The sequence below is a fragment of the Grampus griseus genome (genome assembly GCF_964374135.1).
Source record: "Grampus griseus genome assembly, chromosome: 8".
Lineage (NCBI taxonomy): Eukaryota > Metazoa > Chordata > Mammalia > Artiodactyla > Delphinidae > Grampus > Grampus griseus.
In genome coordinates, this window is record NC_139002.1 from 27,015,047 (window position 1) to 27,034,893 (window position 19,847).

Consider the following 19,847-nt stretch of genomic DNA (forward strand, 5'->3'; position numbering starts at 1 on the left):
CAGAAAGCTTGGGGAAGAATATTCCAACCAAAGGAAACAGCCAGTGTAAAAGCCCTCAGGAGGAACTACCTTTGGTGAGTGAGTGAAGGGGAGAATAGTAAGAGAGGAGGTCAGAAAGATAAGAGGGAACAGGTCCACTGTATGGGCTTTGGTTTTCTTAGAGAAATTTGGAGCCATTGGAAGGTTTTGAGCAGGAAAATGAGATGATCTGATCTATATTTATCTTAATGATGTCACTCTAGATGTTGTACTGGGAACAGATTGCAGGGGTGGAAGAGTAGAAGCAGAGAGAATAATCAAGAGGCTATTACAATAATCCATATTGGATATGATTGTGGCCGAGGTAGAAGCAGAAGAAGTGGTAATTCTGGTTATTTTCTGAAGGGAGAGCCTACAAGAATTCCTGATGGATGGGACATAGGGTGTGAACAAGAAAAGTTGAAGATGTCAACAAAACATTTGGTCTGAGGAGTGAGCAGCAAAGAAGGTGGAGTAGAAAGACCCTGAGCTCGCCTCCTCCCACGAGTATACCAAGATCACAAAAAGGTGCAGAACAACCATCAATGAAAGAGACTGAAACTTACCAGTAAAGATCTACAACTAAAGACATAAAGAAAGAACAATGAAACAGGTAGGAGGTGTGGACTTGTGATATGATCAAATCCCATAAACCCCAGGTAGGCAACCCACAGATTGGAGAACAGTTATATTGCAGATGTTCTCCCATAGGAATAAGAGTTCTTAGGCCCATATCAGGCTCCCCATCTTGAGAGTCCAGCACCAGGAAGAGGAGACCCCATATGGCTTTGAAGGCCAGTGGGGCTTAATTGGAGGCACTCCAAGGGACTGAGGGAAATAGAGACTTCATTCTTAAAGAATGCCCACAAAATCTCACCTACACAGGAACCAAGAGCAAAAGCAGTAATTTGGTGGGAGCCTGGATCAGAGCTACCTGCTACCGTTGGAGGGTCTCCTGGGGAGTCTGTGGCTCACCCTGGGGACATAGACACTGGTGAGGGACATATTAGGGAGTATTTATCTGTGTGAAACCTCCTGGTGGCTGACATACTGGGTCATTAGTACCAAAACCGAGCCACATCCAACAGCCTGTAGTCTCCAGTGCTGGGATGCCTCAGGCAAAACAACTATCTGGGTGGGGACACAACTACACCCATCAGCAGACAGGCTGCCTAAAGACATTCTGAGCCAACAGCCACCTCAGGACATGACCTTAGACACAGCCCTGCCCACCAGAGGGCCAAGGCCAAACTCCATCCACCAGTGGGCAGGCACTGACCCCCTCTAACCAGGAAGCATGCACAAGCATCTAGAACAGCCCTGCCCACCAGGGGGCAGACACCAGAAGTAATAAATGTACAATCCCACAGCCTGCAGAACACAAAGCAGGCCAGAACCTACCCTGGAAAGAGCTCGTCCCTGGCCCATGTGTGAAAACAAGGGAGTGTACTGCGGGGACACATAGGATCTCCTACAAAGAACAACTTCTCCAAGGTTGAGAAATGTAACTAACCTACCACGTACATAAAAATACAAACAGCAACTTGGATAACATGAGGTGGCAGAGGACTATGTTCCAGATGAAAGAGCAAGATAAAACCCCAGAAGAAGAACTAAGTGTCTACCCAAGAAAGCATAATGATCACAAAGATGATCAAAGAACTCAGGAGAAGAATGGATGGACAGAGTGGGAAGTTAGAAGTTTTTAACAATGAGATAGAAAATATAAGGAGCAACCAAACAGAGTTGAAGAATACAACAACTGGAATGAAAAATACACAAGAAGGAATCAGTAATAGACTAAATGATGCAGAAGAATGGATCATTGAGCTGGAAGACAGAGTAGTGGAAATCACTACTGCAGAACAGAGAAAAGAAAAATGAATGAAAGAAATGAGGACAGTTTAAGAGACCTCTGGGACAACATCAAGCACACTAATATTTGCATTATAGGGGTCCCAGAAAGAGAAGATAGAGAGAAAGGGCCTGGGAAAATATTTGAATAGATAATAGCTGAAAATGTCCCTAACATGGGAAAGGAAACAGTCACCCAAGTCTGGGAAGTGCAGAGAATCCCATACAGGATTAATTCAGAGACATCCCAAGTCACCTTATAATCAAAATGATGAAAATTAAAGATAAAGAGAGACTATTAAATGCAACAAGGGAAAAGCAACAAATAATATACAAGGGAACTCCATAAGGCTATCAGCTGACTTTTCAGCAGAAACTCTGCAGGCCAGAAGAGAATGGCATAGTATATTTAAAGAGATGAAAGGGAAGACCTACAACAAAGAATACTCTACCCAGCAAGGCTCTCCTTCAGATTTGATGGAGAAATCAAAAGCTTTACAGACAAGCAAAAGCTAAACGATTTCAGCACCACTAAACCACCTTTACAAAAAATATTAAAGGAAATTTTCAAGGTGAAAAAGAAAAGGTCACAACTAGAAACAAGAAAATTATGGAATGAAAAAGCTCACCAGTAAAGGCAAACATACAGTAAAGGTAGGGAATCATCCACACACAAATTAGCAGGGAGCTTAAAAGACAAAAGTAGTAAACTCATCTGTATACACAATAGGTAGCTAAGGGATATAATTAGATATAGTATACAAAATAATTAGATGTAAATATGATATCAAAAACAGTAATCATGAGTGGAGGAGAGTACAAACGGAGTATATTTTAAATGCATTTGAAATTAAGAGATCAGCAACTTAACACAATCACGTATGTGTGTATACATATATGTGTGCATATATATATATATGTGTATATATATATATATAGAGAGAGAGAGAGAGACTCTTATACTGAAACCTCATGGTAACCACAAGACAAATATCTATGGTAGATATACACACAAAAAAGAAAAAGGAATCCAGATATAACACTAAAGATAGTCATCAAATCAGAAGAAAAGAGAACAAAAGTAGAAAGATGAACAAAAGACCTACAAAAACAAATCCAAAACAATTAACAAAATGGTGATAAGAACACACATATCAATAGTTAAATGTAAATGGACTAAATGCTTCAACCAAAAGACGTACACAGGTTGACTGGATACAAAAACAAGACCTGTATATATGTTGCCTACAAGAGAATGACTTCAGATCTAGAGACAAACACAGAATGAAAGTGAGGGGTTGGAAAATGTTATTCGTGCAAATGGAAATCAAAAGAAGGCCAGAGTAGCAATATTTATATCAAACAAAATAGACTTTAAAATACAGACTGTTACAAGACACAAAGAAGGACACTACATAATGAGTAAAGGATCAACCCAAGAAAAAAATATAATAATTGTAAATATGCATGCAACATAGGAGCACCCCCATATATAAGGCAAATGTTAACAGACATAAAGGAGAAATCGACAGTAACACAATAATAGTTGGGTATTTCATCACTCCACTTACATCAATGGACAGGTCATCCAGACAGAAAATCAATAAGGAAACACAGGCCTGAATTCAAACTTTAAACCAGATGGACTTAATTGATATTTATAGAGCATTCCATCTGGAAGCAGCAGAATACACATCCTTTTCAAGTGCACATGGAACATTCTCACAGATAGACCACATGCTGGACCACTAAGCAAGCCTCAGGAAATTTAAGAAAATTGAAGTCATATCAAGCATCTTTTCCGACCTTAACACTATGAGGCTAGAAACCAACTACAAGAAAAAAAACTGCAAAAAATACAAACACGTGGAGGCTAAACAATACGCTACTAAACAACCAATGGATCACTGAAGAAATCAAAGAAGAACTCAAAAAATACCTAGAGACAAATGAAACAAAAACAAGACAATCCAAAACCTATGGGATGCAGCAAAAGCAGTTCTGAGAGGGAAGTTTATAGAGATACAAGCTTACCTCAGGAAACTAGAAAAATCTCAAATAAACAACCTAAACTTACACCTAAAGCAACTAGAGAAAAAACAAACAAAACCCATAGTTAGCAGAAGAAAAGAAATCATAAAGATCAGAGATATAATAAATGAAATAGAGACTAAGACAACAATAGAAAAGATCAATGAAACTAAAACCTGGCTCTTTAAAAAGATAAACAAAATTGATAAACCATAGGGCAGACACATCAAGAAAAAAAGGGAGAGGGTCCAGATGAATAAAATCAGAAATGAAAAAGGAGAAGGGACAACCGACACCATGGAAATACAAGGGATCGTAAGACTACTATGAGCAACTATACACCAGTAAAAAGGACAACCAAGAAGAAATGGACAAATTCTTAGAAAGGTACAATCTCTTAAGGCTGAAACAGGATGATAGAAAATATGAACAGACCAATTGCCAGTACTGAAATTGAATCAGTAATTTAGAAACTCCCAACAAACAAAAGTCCAGGACCAGATGGCTTCACAGGTGGATTCTACCAAACATTTAGAGAAGAGTTAAAACCTATCCTTCTGAAAATATTCCAAAAAAAAAAAAAATACACATGAAGGAACACATGTGAACTCATTCCATGAGGCCCCCATCACCTTGATACCAAAACTAGACAAAGATAAAACACAAAATAGAAAATTCCAGGCCAACTGATACAAAAATCCTCAACAAATTACTAGCAAATCAAATCCAACAATACATTAAAAGGATCACCCACCATGATCCAGTGGGATTTATCCCAGGGGTGCAAGGATTTTTCAATATCTGAAAATTAATACACCACATTAACAAATTGAAAGATAAAAACAATTTGATCATCTAGATAGATGCAGAAAAAGGTTTTGATAAAATTCAACATCCATTTATGATATGAACTCCAGAAAATGGGCATAGAGGGAACATACCTCAACGTAATAAAGGTCATATATGACAAACCCACAGCTAACATCATACTCAGGGATGAAAAGCTGAAAGCATTCCCTCTAAGATAAGGAACAAGACAAAGATGTCCACCCTCGTCACTTTTATTCAACATAGATCTGGAAGTCCTAGCTACAGTAATCGGAGAGGAAGAACAAATAAAAGGAATTCATATTGGAAAGGAAGAAGTAAAACTATCATGGTTAGAGCAAAAAACTTTACAGTTTGCATGGAAACACAGAAGACCACAAATAGCCAAAGCGATCTTGAGAAAGGAAAACAGACATGGAGGAATCAGGCTCCCTGACTTCAGACTATAATACAAAGGTACAGTAATCAAAACAGTATGGTACTGGCACAAAACCAGGAATATAGATCAGTGGAACAGGATAGAAATCCTAGAGATAAATCCATGCACCAATGGACACCTAATCAATGACGAAGGAGGCAAGAATATACAATGGAGAAAAGACAGTCTCTTCAATAAGCAGTACTGGGAAAACTGGACAGCTAAATGTAAAAGAATGAAATTAGAACATTCTCTAATACCATATACAAAAACAAACTCAAAATGGATTAAAAACCTAACTGTAAGCCTGGGTACTATAAAACTCTTAAAGGAAATCATAGGCAGAACACTCTTTGACATAAATCGCAGCAAGATCTTTCATGATCCGCCCCCTGGGGAAATAAAAATCAAAACATAAATAAACAAAGGAGACCTAATTAAACCTAAAAGCCTTTATACAGCAAAGGAAACCACAAACAAAAGAAAACCACAGCCCACAGAATGGGAGAAAATAGTTGCAAATGAAGCAACTGACAATGGATTAATTTTCAAAATATGCAAACAGCTCATGCAGCTCAATATCAAAAAAAAAACAACCCAATCAAAAAATGGGTGGAAGATCTAAATAGACATTTTTCCAAAGAAGACAAACAGATGGCTTAAAAAGCACATGATAAGTTACTCAATATCGCTAATTACTAGAGAAATGCAAATAAAAACTACAATGCGGTATCACCTCACACTGTTTAAAACAGCTATCATCAAAATGTCTACAAATGGGGCTTCCCTGGTGGCGCAGTGGTTGAGAGTCCGCCTGCCAATGCAGGGGACACGGGTTCATGCCCCGGTCTGGTAAGATCCCACATGCCGTGAAGCGGCTGGGCCCGTGAGCCATGGCTGCTGAGCCTGCACGTCCGGAGCCTGTGCTCCGCAACGGGAGAGGCCACAACAGTGAGGCTCGCATACCCGCCCCCCCCCAAAAAATGTCTACAAATGATAAATGCTGATGAGGGTGTGGAGAAAAGGGAACCCTCCTAAACTGTTGTTTGGAATGTAAACTGGTACAGCCACTATGGAGGACAGTATGGAGGTTCTTTTAAAAACTGAAAACAGAGGTACCATATCATCCAGCAATCCCACTCCTGGGCATATATCTGGAGAAAACCATAATTCAAAAACGTACATGCACCCCAGTTTCATTGCAGCACTATTTACAATAGCCACGATGTGGAAGCAACCTAAATGTCCATCGACATCGACGATGTGGAAGCAACCTAAATGTCCATTCTTTATCACAAATAATGTGATAAAGAAGATGTGGTACATATATACAATGGACTATTACTCAGTCATGAAAAAGAACGAAATAATGCCATTTGCAGCAACATGGGTGGACCTAGAGATTGTCATACTGAGTGAAGTAATTCAGACAGTGAAGGGCAAATATCATATGATATCACAATGGTACAAATGAACTATTTACAAATTAGAAACAGAGTCACAGATGTAGAGAACAAACTTATGGTTACCAGTGGGGGAAAGAAGGGGAGGGATAAATTGGGAGATTGGGATTGATATATACACACTACTATATATGAAATATTGAATAGATAACTAATAAGGACCTACTGTATAGCATAGGGAACTCTACTTAATACTCTATAATGGCCTATATGGGAAAAGAACCTAAAATTGAGTGGATATATGTATATATATAACAGATTTACTTTGCTGTACACCTGAAACTAACACAACATTGTAAATCAACTATACTCCAATAAAAATTCAAAAAAAACAAAGGAGGGTGGGGAGACAGGCAAATTAGTAGGTAGGTGTGTAGATAATCCTTAATTCCCCGTTCCCCCAGCCTTCATTGTTCATTCCATTTCATGTCTCCTCCAAGCTTTATGCTAAATGTTTAGTATTTTCGGAAGGCATTGTGAATGTGAGCAAATTGAGGATTCAGGGAGTGGAAGGGGAATAACTGGTTGTGAAGTGATACTGTAAGCAGAACTGTGAAGAAAATTTAAATGTATTTATTTCTTTTAAAAAAAAACTTTAAAGATATGAAGAAAAAAAGTGTCACTGTTTGTAGATGACATGATACTATGCATAGAAAATTCTGAAGATGCCACCAGAAAACTATTGCTATTAGAGCTCATCAATGAATTTGGTAAAGTTGCAGGATACAAAATTAATATACAGAAATCTGTGCATTTCTATATGCTAAAAACAAACTATCAGAAAGAGAAATTAAGGAAAGAATTCCATTTACCATTGCATCAAAAATATAAAATACCTAGGAATAAACCTACCTAATGAGGCAGAAGTTTCTGTATTCTGAAAACTATAAGATGCTGATGAACGAAATTGAGGATGACACAAACAAATGGAAAGATATACCATGTTCTTGGATTGAAAGAATCAATATTGTTAAATATACTACCCAAAGGCAATGTACAGATTCAATGCAATCCCTATCAAATTACCAATGGCGTTTCTCACAGAACTAGAACAAAAAAATTTTTAATCTGTATGGAGACACAAAAGACCCTGAATAGCCAAAACAATTTTGAGAAAGAAGAATGGAGCTGGAGGAATCACGTTTCCTGACTTCAGACTATACAACAAAGCTACAGTAATCAAGGCATTATGTTACTGGCAGAAAAACAGGCACATAGATCAATGGAACAGGATAGAAATCCCAGAAATAAACCCACACACCTATGTTCTATTAATCTATGACAAAGGAGGCAAGTATATACAATGGAGAAAAGACAGTGTCTTCAATAAATGAGCTGGGAAAACTGGACAGCTATGAGTAAAAGAATGAAATTGAAATATTCTCTAATACCATATAAAAAAATAAACTCAAAATGGATTCAAAAGCTAAGAAAGACCGGATACTATAAAACTTCTATAGGAAAACATAGGCAGAACAGTGTTTGATACAAATTGCAGCGATACCTTTTTGTATCTGTCTCCTAGAGTGATGGAAATAAAAACAAATATAAACAAATGGGAACTAATTAAATGTAAAATCTTTTGCCCAGCAAAGGAAACCATAAACAAAATGAAAAGACAACCTACAGAATGGGAGAAACTATTTGCAAATGATGTGACCAACAAGGCATTAATTTCCAAAATATACAAAGAGCTACACAGCTCAATATAAACTAAACTAGACTCTATGACTCATTTTCCCTAACTATAAACCCCTTTAAAGAGATAATACATGTGAAGTACTTAATAGTGTCTAGTATTTAGTTAGTGTCCAGCAATTGTAGTAGTTGTTACATTTTATAGCTGGGAATTATGGAAATGGAAGGAATTCAGAAAGGACATAACATGGGTCTATTTTGTTTTATGTTTTTTATCTTTGATTCTCAAATCATGAAGTTTTCGAGAAACCAAATAATTTGATATAGAAGAACATGCTATTTGAACAGGCAGAACATGACTCTGAAGTAGAACACAATAGAGTGGAAATAACCTAGAGGAGGAGCTGGCAGACTTCTGATGTGGTCTCAGATTAGCTACTAATTAGTTATTAGATAAGCCACAAATAACTCTGGACATGCTTTCTCTTTTGGAAAATGGAGATTAAAAGATAACATCTTGAGAACAGAAATAAAAGGATACACACTATAAATAAAAACATGATAATAAAATAGTCTTTTAATTGATCTTTTCATGAAGTTAAAAGTTATTTTGAAAAATGATTTATCACTAGGATCCCCCTATCTACCTTATTAACTATGGTTTAAATATGTATTTTCATATCTTGTACTTGCATATATATGTATGGTGTAATGTGTTAAATAGTATAAAGACAGTGTTGTATGCTTGTGAATGCGGGATAAGTTAAAATTTGAGGCACTGCTTATTTCTGGATCTTGTGAAATGCATTTTCCCCAAAAAGTCTTGTCAGGAACCACTACTCTTGTCTTTAAAAATTTAAATAAGTTGAGTAACCAAAGGCAAGTTCCAACTTAGGTTCCTATTTACATTTGTATTATTGTTACTGCATATTGATCACAGCCACTATTACTCCCAATAAACAATGTGAATAGGAAAAAGAACCGAGAACAAACTTTTCTCACAGACAATACAGGCTGTGGTGTTTAGCAGAAGGCATTCCATGGAAACTGGTGAAGAAGTGAAGTAAAAGCAATGGGAAATGTAGTATAGAAAAGCTTATATAAAATAGATAACTAATAAGGACCCACTGTGTAGCACAGCGAACTCTACCTAGTACTCTGTAATGGCCTATATGGGAAAAGAATCTAGAAAAGAGTGGATGTATGTATATGTATAACTGACTCACTTTGCTGTACACCTGAAACTAATACAACATTGTATATCAACTATGCGCCAATAAAAAGTTTTAAAAAACCTTTCAGACAGCTGCTAACCAATGATAGATTCATTGACTAAGGCTACTGTTCAGAGGAATTATATGACCGTTGTCCATCCTACAACCTGAAATCTAAATTTGTTTGGGAATAAACTGTGAATTCAAGGTCTTTGCTAGGTGCTAGGGGCAAAAGAAAGACATGATCCCTGCCGTTGAGGAGCTTACAATAGAGCCCAACAAATGTTAGAAGAAAGTGTTTTGTGGGGACACTTTTGTTATCCCTCTACTTCACTAAAATCTTTTCAAACGTTTTGGCATCTTTAAAACAATCTCCTTGCAAGTAGTGCAAGGAGACATTTTTTAAATGAGTTGAGGAAAGAGAACTGGCCAGTGATTTTTGGAGTTTGGAGCTCCCAACTCCAAAAATCTGTGAGATTCTTATAAAAGGAACTCAAGAATACACATCCATTTTGAGTGATGTTATAGCATGGGGTTTAAATGTAGGCTAACTGGGTTTAAATTTCAGCTCTGCCACTTACTAATTCTGCAAACTTGGAAAGATATTTAACATCATTTTGCCTCAGTTTCCTCATCTAAAAAATGTGAGGAATACCAGTAGACTTCCTACTTAGGGTTATCATAATAGTCCAATAGATTAATGTAAATGAAGCCCTTAGATCAGTGCTTAGCACAGAACAGTCTTCAAAACTTATTTTTTAAATGAGTTGAGGAAAGAGAACTGGCCAGTGATTCTTGGAGTTTGGAGCTCCCAACTACAAAAATCTCTGAAATTCTTATAAAAGGAAATAAAGAATGCACATACATAAGCACAACCAAGAGGTTATAAAAAGTCACAATAATTTCTCAAACTGAGAAAACAGTATGATCAATCTTTACTATTAAAATGAAATTTATGCATATGTTTTTCTGTTGATACATGATGTAAAAAAGGCTAGATCAATTTTCACTAAATATTAAGGGTGTATTTGGGATGGGTAGTTAAAATATAGGCTATTTGGCATAAATAAAACTCATTCTGCAGGGGACTCAAAGAAACAGGTGGTCATCCTACAAAAGTGCTAAAATTGTTATTCAACAAGAAGCCTCTGACTGTTAAACAGGAGAGATAAACCAAAAGTGATTTTTAAAAATGAGCTCCAAATAGATAGTCACCAGGGCACATATTCCAAATTATAAGAATAGATTTGCAACTGATCTGATTCTTTCATGGGCAACTCCATGTATAGGTGTACTGGAATGAAGAACAGAATGCGATATATACATATATGTGTGTGTGTATGTTTTAAATTCTACACTTTCTTCCTTTTCTTTTTTTAAAATTTATTTATTTTATTATTTATTTTATTTTTGGCTTTGTTGGGTCTTCGTTGCTGCATGCGGGCTTTTCTCTAGTTGCAGAGAGCAGGGGCTACTCTTCATTGCGGTGCGTAGGCCTCTCATTGCAGTGGCTTCTCTTGTTGTGCAGCATGGGCTCTAGGCACACGGGCTTCAGTAGTTGTGGCTCGCGGGCTCTAGAGTGCAGGCTCAGTAGTTGTGGTGCACGGGCTTAGTTGCTCCGCGGCATGTGGGAACTTCCCGGACCAGGGCTCGAATCTGTGTCCCCTGCATTGGCAGGTGGATTCTTAACCACTGAGCCACCAGGGAAGCCCCAGAATGATATTTTAGAAAATATATTTTTTAATGATTCTTCTAATAACCATTGACCTATAGTATTTCATAGGCTATTCTAGTAGAAACCAAACCTCCCACCATAAATAAAAATGGCAACCTAACCACAGCTGATGCTGGTTGGAATGCCAGAAACCATTTGACTTCTCAAGATTTGACCAAACTGATCTTTGAAACTAAAATTTTCCATCCCTACCTCTTGCTATAATGATTACCATTTAAAAATAGCTTGTGTTCTAACACTTCCTATTTTTCCCAGTTATAACAAAATCAAAATCTAAAGGAAATTAATTGAAACAATTCTACAGGAAACAAATGGGCTTTCCATTCAATGTAAATTTTTTAGAAACATGAAATTTGCTGGTGAAAAGTTTTCAGTGTTATTTTACAAACCATTATAACTTACCTGATGGATGATGAAAATTGCAAGCAATATTATCACAGAGGAAAAAACAGAGTGAGTTTTCTTTTGTCAGTTTTCAGGTCAATTCATCAAATATAATTTTGTCAGACTAAGTGCCAGGTAATGTGCTATGTGCTGAAGATAAAAAGGTAAAAGGTAATAGCAATACTGAATGATATCTAAATAGAACATGTATAGGTGTAAAACTCATATGAAAAAGGAAAAGATCTGTTCTAACATTGTCAAGGAAGAGTTGGTTTTAAAGGGGAATAAGAGTGTGTCGTAAGGACAAGGAGGAAGCAGTACCTGTGCAAAGGAAGAAGAAACAGCATGTGCAAAGGCAAAAATGGAGACTGAAAACAGCATTGATACAGTTAAGTGCAACTGTTGGTATATAATAAAGGTTATAACGTGTTCACTGGGTTATTTTTTTCTTAACTAAACTGTGTCTGGAAGAAAGAAAAAGTGATTTTTTTCTTTCCCTTTGGTTAAATAATAAGCAATGAAATAGAAAGATTTTTGTTAACAATTATATTCTTATTGTGGCCAGGCACAGTCTAGAACAGCATTGTCTAATAGAAATATAATGCCAACCACATATATGTTTAAATTTCCTATTAGTCTCATTTTAAAAAGTAAAAAATTCACAGGTAAAATTAATTTTAATAATATATTTTCCTTGATCCAATTATGCAAAATATTATAATTTCAACTTATCAATATAATCAATATGAAAATGATCAATGAGGCATTTTACATTTTTATATTAAATCTTTGAAATCCTGTATATACTTCACACTTACAGCACATCTCAATTCACATGTTAATTTTATCAGAAATATTCAATCTGTACTTAGATTTCAAAAAATTTATAGTTGAAAAAGTAGATTCACAAAGCTCAAGTTTCCCAAACATATATAGACATTATGTAGTAACTGAATTGAATATCAGTTTTTAAATTTAAAATTAAACACAACTAAAATTCAGTTATTCAGTTGTCGTAGCCACATTTCAAGGGCTCATCAGGCTTGTTCAAGTGGCTACTGCAGTTGAACAACCCAGTTCTAGAATAAATGTTAGGTCAAATCTCTAGTCTGAAATTACTATTACAAAAATCAAATCAGAGAGCAGACTAGCAGGTTGGTAATGAGGTACTAATATTAGGCATTTTGGATTACCTTTCACCTCTCCCTTGTTGGTCCATGTTTACCCAGACAAAATACAGATGAGAAAAAATAGTGAGGGTATCTGGAAAAGATCTTGCAATCAACAAGGAGAATGAGGTTAATTGGAGGAAGCTTAAGAGTTCATGATATAAAAGCAGAACGTTCCTAATACTTACTGACTTACTAGGCCTTAACCCTGTTACTGAAGTAAATAAATAGATTCAAGTAGTAGACAGATTCTGAAAGGGTCAGAGAGAAAGAGTCTGGTCATAATAAGGATGGATAGTTCTCTTGCCTTCTCACTACCCCAAAAAACATCCACTATAAACGAAACCCCAAAACATAAAATACAAGTTCTTATATTTTTCCAAAAGCAAAAAATTTTTTTTGTTCTACTTAGGCAAAGTTATAGACATGCTTCTTTCACAAAGTCATAGGTAAAAATATGAAAGACTAAACTAATTGTTACATTTCAAAGAGGATTATTTCATAAGTACTTCTATTTTATGGAAGAGAGTTCCTCCAGGAATATTGAGCAAGTATTCACGATTCACCTAGAATATTCCATTATTTATTTACCAAATCTTTTTTGAGCGACTATTATATTTTAGGCACTGCGCTAGGCAAAGAAATTTCAGCGGTGAACAAGAAACACCTGCCCGCACAGAATGTGTGGTAAGAGCTGTCAGAGGAAAGGTACTATGATAGGAGCATGCTGGAGTAGGTTGCCAGATTTAGCAAATGAAAATACAGGATGTCAGATATTAAATGGGACATAGTTATACTAAAAATTATTTGTTATTTATCTGAACTTCAAACTTAGTTGAGTATCCTGTCTTTTATCTGGCAAACCTAGATTAGAGGGACAACTTGGAAGTGGAGGTAGTGTGAATGGAGAGAAAGGAAGGCTTCCTTCAGAAAGCAACTTTAAAAACAAATTCTGGGCATAGCAGGGAATAGGCAGGGAGAAATCATTCCAGGGGGAAACAATGCAATGCAAACTAAGTCCCAAGGCCACTGTCAAATCTAGGAACTGACAGAAGGGAAGTAATTGGAGTAAGGAAGAAGGAAAACGAAAGAGGAGGAATGTTGATGAAAGATATGCCTGAGAGAAAAACAGAAGAAACTCTTTTAAAGAGTTTATACTTTATCATAAGATGAGTGCGGTTCCACTAAAGAACTTTAAGCAGCCTGTCTTGGCTACAGTGTGAACAATGGACTACAGTCGTACTGGCAGGATAACTGACAGACCAGTAAGAATGCTACTGATGTAATTCAGGATTTCAATAGAGGCCTGAACAAAGGCAATGGAAAGACGGACCCATTAGTAACACCGTAACCTGAGATGGCAGCGAAAGAGGCAACTGCAAAGGGGATAGAGAAGAGGACTGAGAGGAAAACCAGGAGAAGCATTATGTAAATCAAATGAAGAAAGGTCAACAAATCAAATATTTTTTGAGGAGGTAAGATAAGGACAGAGATGTGATGCCTAGATTTAGCCGTAAGACAATCACCAGTGAGCTTTGCCAGGGGCAGTCTCAGAGGAATGATTTTGAGGCCAAACTAGGTCACAGTTGTCTGAGCAGAAGGTGATGCTGGACTAGGAACCAGCTGGGGCAACGCAAGGATCCCACCTCCTCTTTGCCCTTTTAACAGGTAAGGGTCAGGATAGGAGTAGAGTTTGGGGACGGAGCAACCTGTGTCCCAATCTTGTTGAACAGGCTGCGGGCTGATTGCTAGGGGCCAATCCTTTCCTAGAGCTCTTGATTGACAGAGCCGTGCGCCAAAGACTGAGCTTGAACGGGAGGCCATGACTCACAAGGGGGCGGAATTCCAGGGCACTAACCCGGAACGGTTTGGGACTCGCGTTCCTTTGTGAGGAACACCTAGGGCGGGCCCTCTGCCAGAATGGCAGTATCCTCCGGGCCAATGGACGAACCTCGTTAAACGAGCGGCAGCCGCGCCAGCCAATGGCTTAGCGGCAGGAGGCGGGCGAAGTCAGTGGGCGGGGAATTAATGAAGCGTCTTTTTGCCACCCCACCCCCACACACCCCAGAGGCGAGCGTGGGGAGGTTCCGCCAGCGTCGTAGGTGAGCTGTTGCGTTGTGGAGGAGGTTGCTAGGGAAGTGGAGGCTCCGCGGCCGGTGGTTGCTAGCGTGGCAGCGTCAGGTAGCTGCCCCCCCGCTGCCGGCTCTGGACCTGGCCCTGCGGCGTAGCAGACTACGACGTTCAGGAGAAATACCAGTCGCAGCTGCCGCCTGACCTGGGAGGGTAGGGAGGGCCCAAGCCGCTGAAACAAGGCTGCGAAGGTTTTTCGGCCGCCCAGTCGCGACTCTAATTTAATACGCGGAGCGGGGACTCTTCCAGTTTGCCCCACATCCTACCAGGTGCAGCCATTGCTCTGTGGCAGAGTCATGGGCGCGCCCCCTACTACTGACTGACCTCCCAGGAATTCAGCCTTCCTGGATTCTCCCAAGGGGAGCTGCTCCAAAGGAAGAGGTGGGGAGTGAGAGGTATTTTATTAATATGATAACCGGCAACACTTAAGTAAACTTTAATCATTTACCTATCACAGCTTATAGAGAAGAGCGTCCTATTCGGCAGGAAGGTTAATTTCCTATAAGAATATGGTGGCGACTGTGGGGTGCGGGGTTGGTGGGAGGTGGGGAGCACACTTCCAAGAGGATTGGGGTGGGGGTTGGGGGAAGTTTGTAGATTTTGTGATGTTTTTCTTCTTGAACAGCCTAATGAGTTTACCAAAAAAAAATTTTGGACCCAGAATTTACTGCCTGATTTAACTCAGACCTCTTACTTCTGTCTTATCATGCAATATTTAGGAACTTCATTCTTAAGTATTAGTCCTTGAAAAAAATTGCCCAGGTATAATATGCCATTGGTGGTACACCATCTTCACAAGGATTACCTAAGTGAACTACTTATACCTATTTCCAACCAGGAAAGAATTATTGTGAAATGGGATTTCAGGAAAATGGCTGTTCTCTGTGATTGGGCATGGAAGAACTAAGAATTTTTAGAGGTTGCAACTACTAAATTCCCTTTTGTAAAGATAGGGAAGAAAACCAATATGAAAGGGATAGTGTTTGACATCTAAAATGGCATCTTTTCATATTTTGTGAGGTGTTTAGCCCCAGCACCAAGAATATGTGCCTGCTACATAGTAGGAGTTTGATAAATATTTGAGTAAATTATTGGGTAATGGATGATGAAAATCTAAGCTGTTACATGAGTACCAAAATGTAAAGGAGAAGAGAGAAAAAAGGAATTCCTGGAAACATAGCTTAGTTTCTTTTCATGCAAGCATAGCTACCAAATTTCAACTCGTTTGCTTTGATTTGGGTACTGTCTTAACACTAATCAGATGTCAAAGATTTTCACACACTTAAGCCATGACTGACTGGAAATCTAAGATACATATTGTTGTCAATTTCAGTGAGCTAAAAAATGTGTGTTAAAGTGCATTTTGTTGAGTTCCCTGATAGTCTAGTGGTTAGGGTTCCGCGCTTTTACTGCTGTGACCCAAGATTCCCTGGTCAGGGAACTCCGCAAGCCGTGCCTCCCGGCCAAACATTTAAAAAAATTAAAAAATAAAGTGCACTTTGTCAATGAAATAGTTCATCAGTTTAGCATAGAACAGTCAGGGACAAAGGGATACCACTTTTGTAGGATAGAGATATGGAGTTACAAATTGTTGGGGGGTGGAAACAGGATATGCACATAAAAGCAACTGCTGCCAAAATTTTAAGAGTGTATTGACTCAAGCATAGTTTTAGAAGGATTGTTATTTTTATCATTACAAAATTGATCTCAGACTCTAAGAGCAGCAAAATCTGATTATGGGTTTCTGCCTAAATTAGGATTCTCTTGACAACTGCAGTCACTGTTTATTATTATGCACTTGTATTTTGCATGTTATAGTTTGTATATTATTACAGTAACATTGCCTCCATATAAAAGGTATGTTGCTTGAATTTCAAAAATATGTGAATTTTCACTGATATATTTGCCTCTTATAGTAAGTTTTTTAGCAAAGAATAAGTTCTTACAAGCCAACATTAAAGATTTGCTGACATTTGGCCCCAGCCTAGCTATCCAACTTTGATTCCTGATACTTCTGCCATTTATTACTGCCCCTCATTATTATATTTGTTTTTTAAGACCCAAATCAAGTGCTAATTCCTTTTCACAACCTCCCTTGATCCCACCAAAGATTTCTCCTTCTGAGCACCCAGGGTATTTTGTTAATAACTTCTCTTGTTGCACTTTTCTTACATTCACATTATTCATTGAGTAAAGAAATATTCACTTACTATGTCTAGACTATACTAGGAAATGGATAATAGCTGGTATTTGTTAAGGGCTTATTATATCCTACATATTATAAGCTTCTTGACTGGATTATCTCATTTAATCCTCAAAACATCGTGAGTATTATTCTATTTTTCCCATTTATAAATTAGGAAATAAGTTTAAAAGGTTAAGTAATTTGCTTAAGATCACAGAGCTTCTAAGTGGTGGAATTAATATATAAGCCTAGGTAGTCCGTATTCAAACTTGACATTTACAGTCTCCATTAAAATTTTTTCATGTAAATTTTATGCGTATATGTTTTACTAAATTATAAATTATTTGATAGAAATAATATATTCATCTTTGATCCCTTATTGCGCCTAATGTAAAGTAAGTAATTATAATATAGCCTGATAGTGGAAGCATGTAGCAGGGACATTAGATTTAGATTAATGGAACAATGAAGGTGCTGAGGATGAATAGTCACTGGCCAGATAAAAGAGCAAAGACCATGGGAATTGGGAGCATGTGCCAAAGGAATACATGTATGATAGTCCTAAGGTAGGGATCATGAAAGCTAGAACTGGGCTGTCCAATACAGTAGCCAATAGGCATATATTGCTATTGAGCACTTGAAGTATGGCTAGTCCAAAATACTCACTGGATTTTGGAGACTTAGTAGAAAAAAAGAATGTAAAATGTCTCGATTGTTTTTATATTGTTTAAATATTGAAGTAATAATATTTTGGTATATTAGTTTAAATAAAATATATCGTAATTAATTTTTACCTGTTTTTCTTTACTTTTTTTAATGTGGCTACTAGAGGATTTAAAATTATATATGTGACTGTCATATTTGTATGGGACAGCACTGGTCTAGAATTTAGAGGAATTTCAGAATGACATACTGTGTGTGCCCATACTGACGTGTATTGGAGAGGGTGGGTTGGGAAAGTATGTTTGGGGTTAGTATTGGAGGTGATAAAATTGGCAAAGGTAGATACGAATATATATAGGTAGGACTCAGGGTTTGTAATAGGGAGAGAGAGAGAAAGACTAGGGAGAGTAAATTTACCTCCGAAATGTGTACAAAGCCTTTGAAAGGTTTTAAGCACTCAATACATATTTGTTGAATGAAGCATTGTGTCTTAATCGCTCAGTCTTAATGGATGTTTCCAATGTATACTCCTAGTTCAATGCTAATTCTAATAAAGATATGGGTAGCTGTCTAAAGACTTAAAAGAAAGTTTGGTTCTCTAACGAGAGCAGTCCATTTCTACTTAAGTCTAAATTGACTTAGCTTGTATTCCTTTGATGTATTCCCAACACGTAGGAGTGTGAATTGGTTCTTACAATTAGACATATTCCTCTTCCACCTAACATGACTTTCTCCTGGGCATATTTTTCCAAAAAGAGTCCAGCTTTGTCTGTTGTTGCAAGTCTTGTGGCAGATGAAGCCTTAATGATCTCTGAAGGGAAATTTCTTAGCAGCTACAACATTTGCACTCCATCTTGCCTCTCAGTACACATTTGAGCAAGTCGACTTTTAACACTGATTCTCTAGCGGGGTGCTTCTCAATCCTGGCTGCAAATGAGAATCACCTGGAGAAGATTTTTTTAACTTTATTGAAGAATAATTGGTAAATATAATTGTATATGTTTAAAATATACAGCATGATGATCGATATACATAATACATTATGGAATGATTACCAAGATAGAGATAATTAACACATCCATCATCTCACATAGTTAACTCTGTGTGTGTGTATGTGTTGAGAATGCTTAATATCTGCTAGAGCACTTTTTAAACTCCCAATGCCTAGCAGTATTTTAAGATTGTTTTAATTGCTCAGAGATAGGGACTGGTTATAAGTATTTTTTAAAAGCTCCCTAGGTGATTTTGATGTGCTGTAGATCTGTACTAATATATGCTATTGAGTTCTTAGAATGTGTTTAGTACAAAATGAGATGTGCTCTAATTGTAAAATATACACTGGATTCAAAGACTTAGTAGCAAAACAAGAATGGAAACTCCCTCATTAATCATTTTTACATCGACCATATATTGGAAAGATAATATATTGAACTTACGGGGTTAAATATGTTAAAATTAATTCTACAATTTTTTTGGTTTTGTTTCATTTTTGCTTTTCTGAGGCCACTAGAAGATTTTAAATTACATGTGTGGATCCCTATTTCTGTTGGTGTAGTCCAAGGACCAGCAACATCGGCATCATTTGGGAATCTGTCAGAAATGTAGAATCACTGGTCCCACTCCAGACCTACTGAATCAGAATCTCATTTTAATAAGCGCTCCAGATGATTCAAATACGTAAGGTTTGAGAGACAACATCTTTAGAATTTTTTCAATTTCATAATTTTTCTTCATTTTTTGTTGATTATTTTTCATTGTAGAGGGTGGTAAGTTTTTACATTCATGATTTCCTCTTTGTCTCTTCATTTGTCCTTTAGAATCATTCATATACATCTCATTTTTCTGTTTTCAATTTTCCTTTCATTTTCTTATAATTTAACATCTTCAACAGTCACTGCTTTTCTTTTTTTTTTTGGTGGTACGCAGGCCTCTCACTGTTGTGGCCTCTTGCGTTGCGGAGCACGGGCTCCGGATGCTCAGGCTCAGTGGCCATGGCTCATGGGCCCAGCCGCTCTGTGGCATGTGGGATCTTCCTGGACCGGGGCATGAACCCGTGTCCCCTGCATCGGCAGGCGGACTCTCAACCACTGCGCCACCAGGGAAGCCCAGTCACTGCT

The 19,847-nt window shown here is 37.5% G+C and overlaps 1 protein-coding gene across 1 annotated transcript in view; it reads left to right on the forward strand.

The window, feature by feature from the left end:
• Positions 1 to 14,816: 14,816 nt before the first annotated feature.
• The window catches only part of MSANTD4 (Myb/SANT DNA binding domain containing 4 with coiled-coils), a 39,804-nt gene continuing 34,773 nt past the window's right edge, over positions 14,817 to 19,847 (forward strand). Inside the window, exon 1 of the mRNA XM_082660799.1 lies at positions 14,817 to 14,854. The gene's annotated coding sequence lies outside the window, so the exon portion shown is untranslated. The remainder of the gene's footprint in view (positions 14,855 to 19,847) is intronic.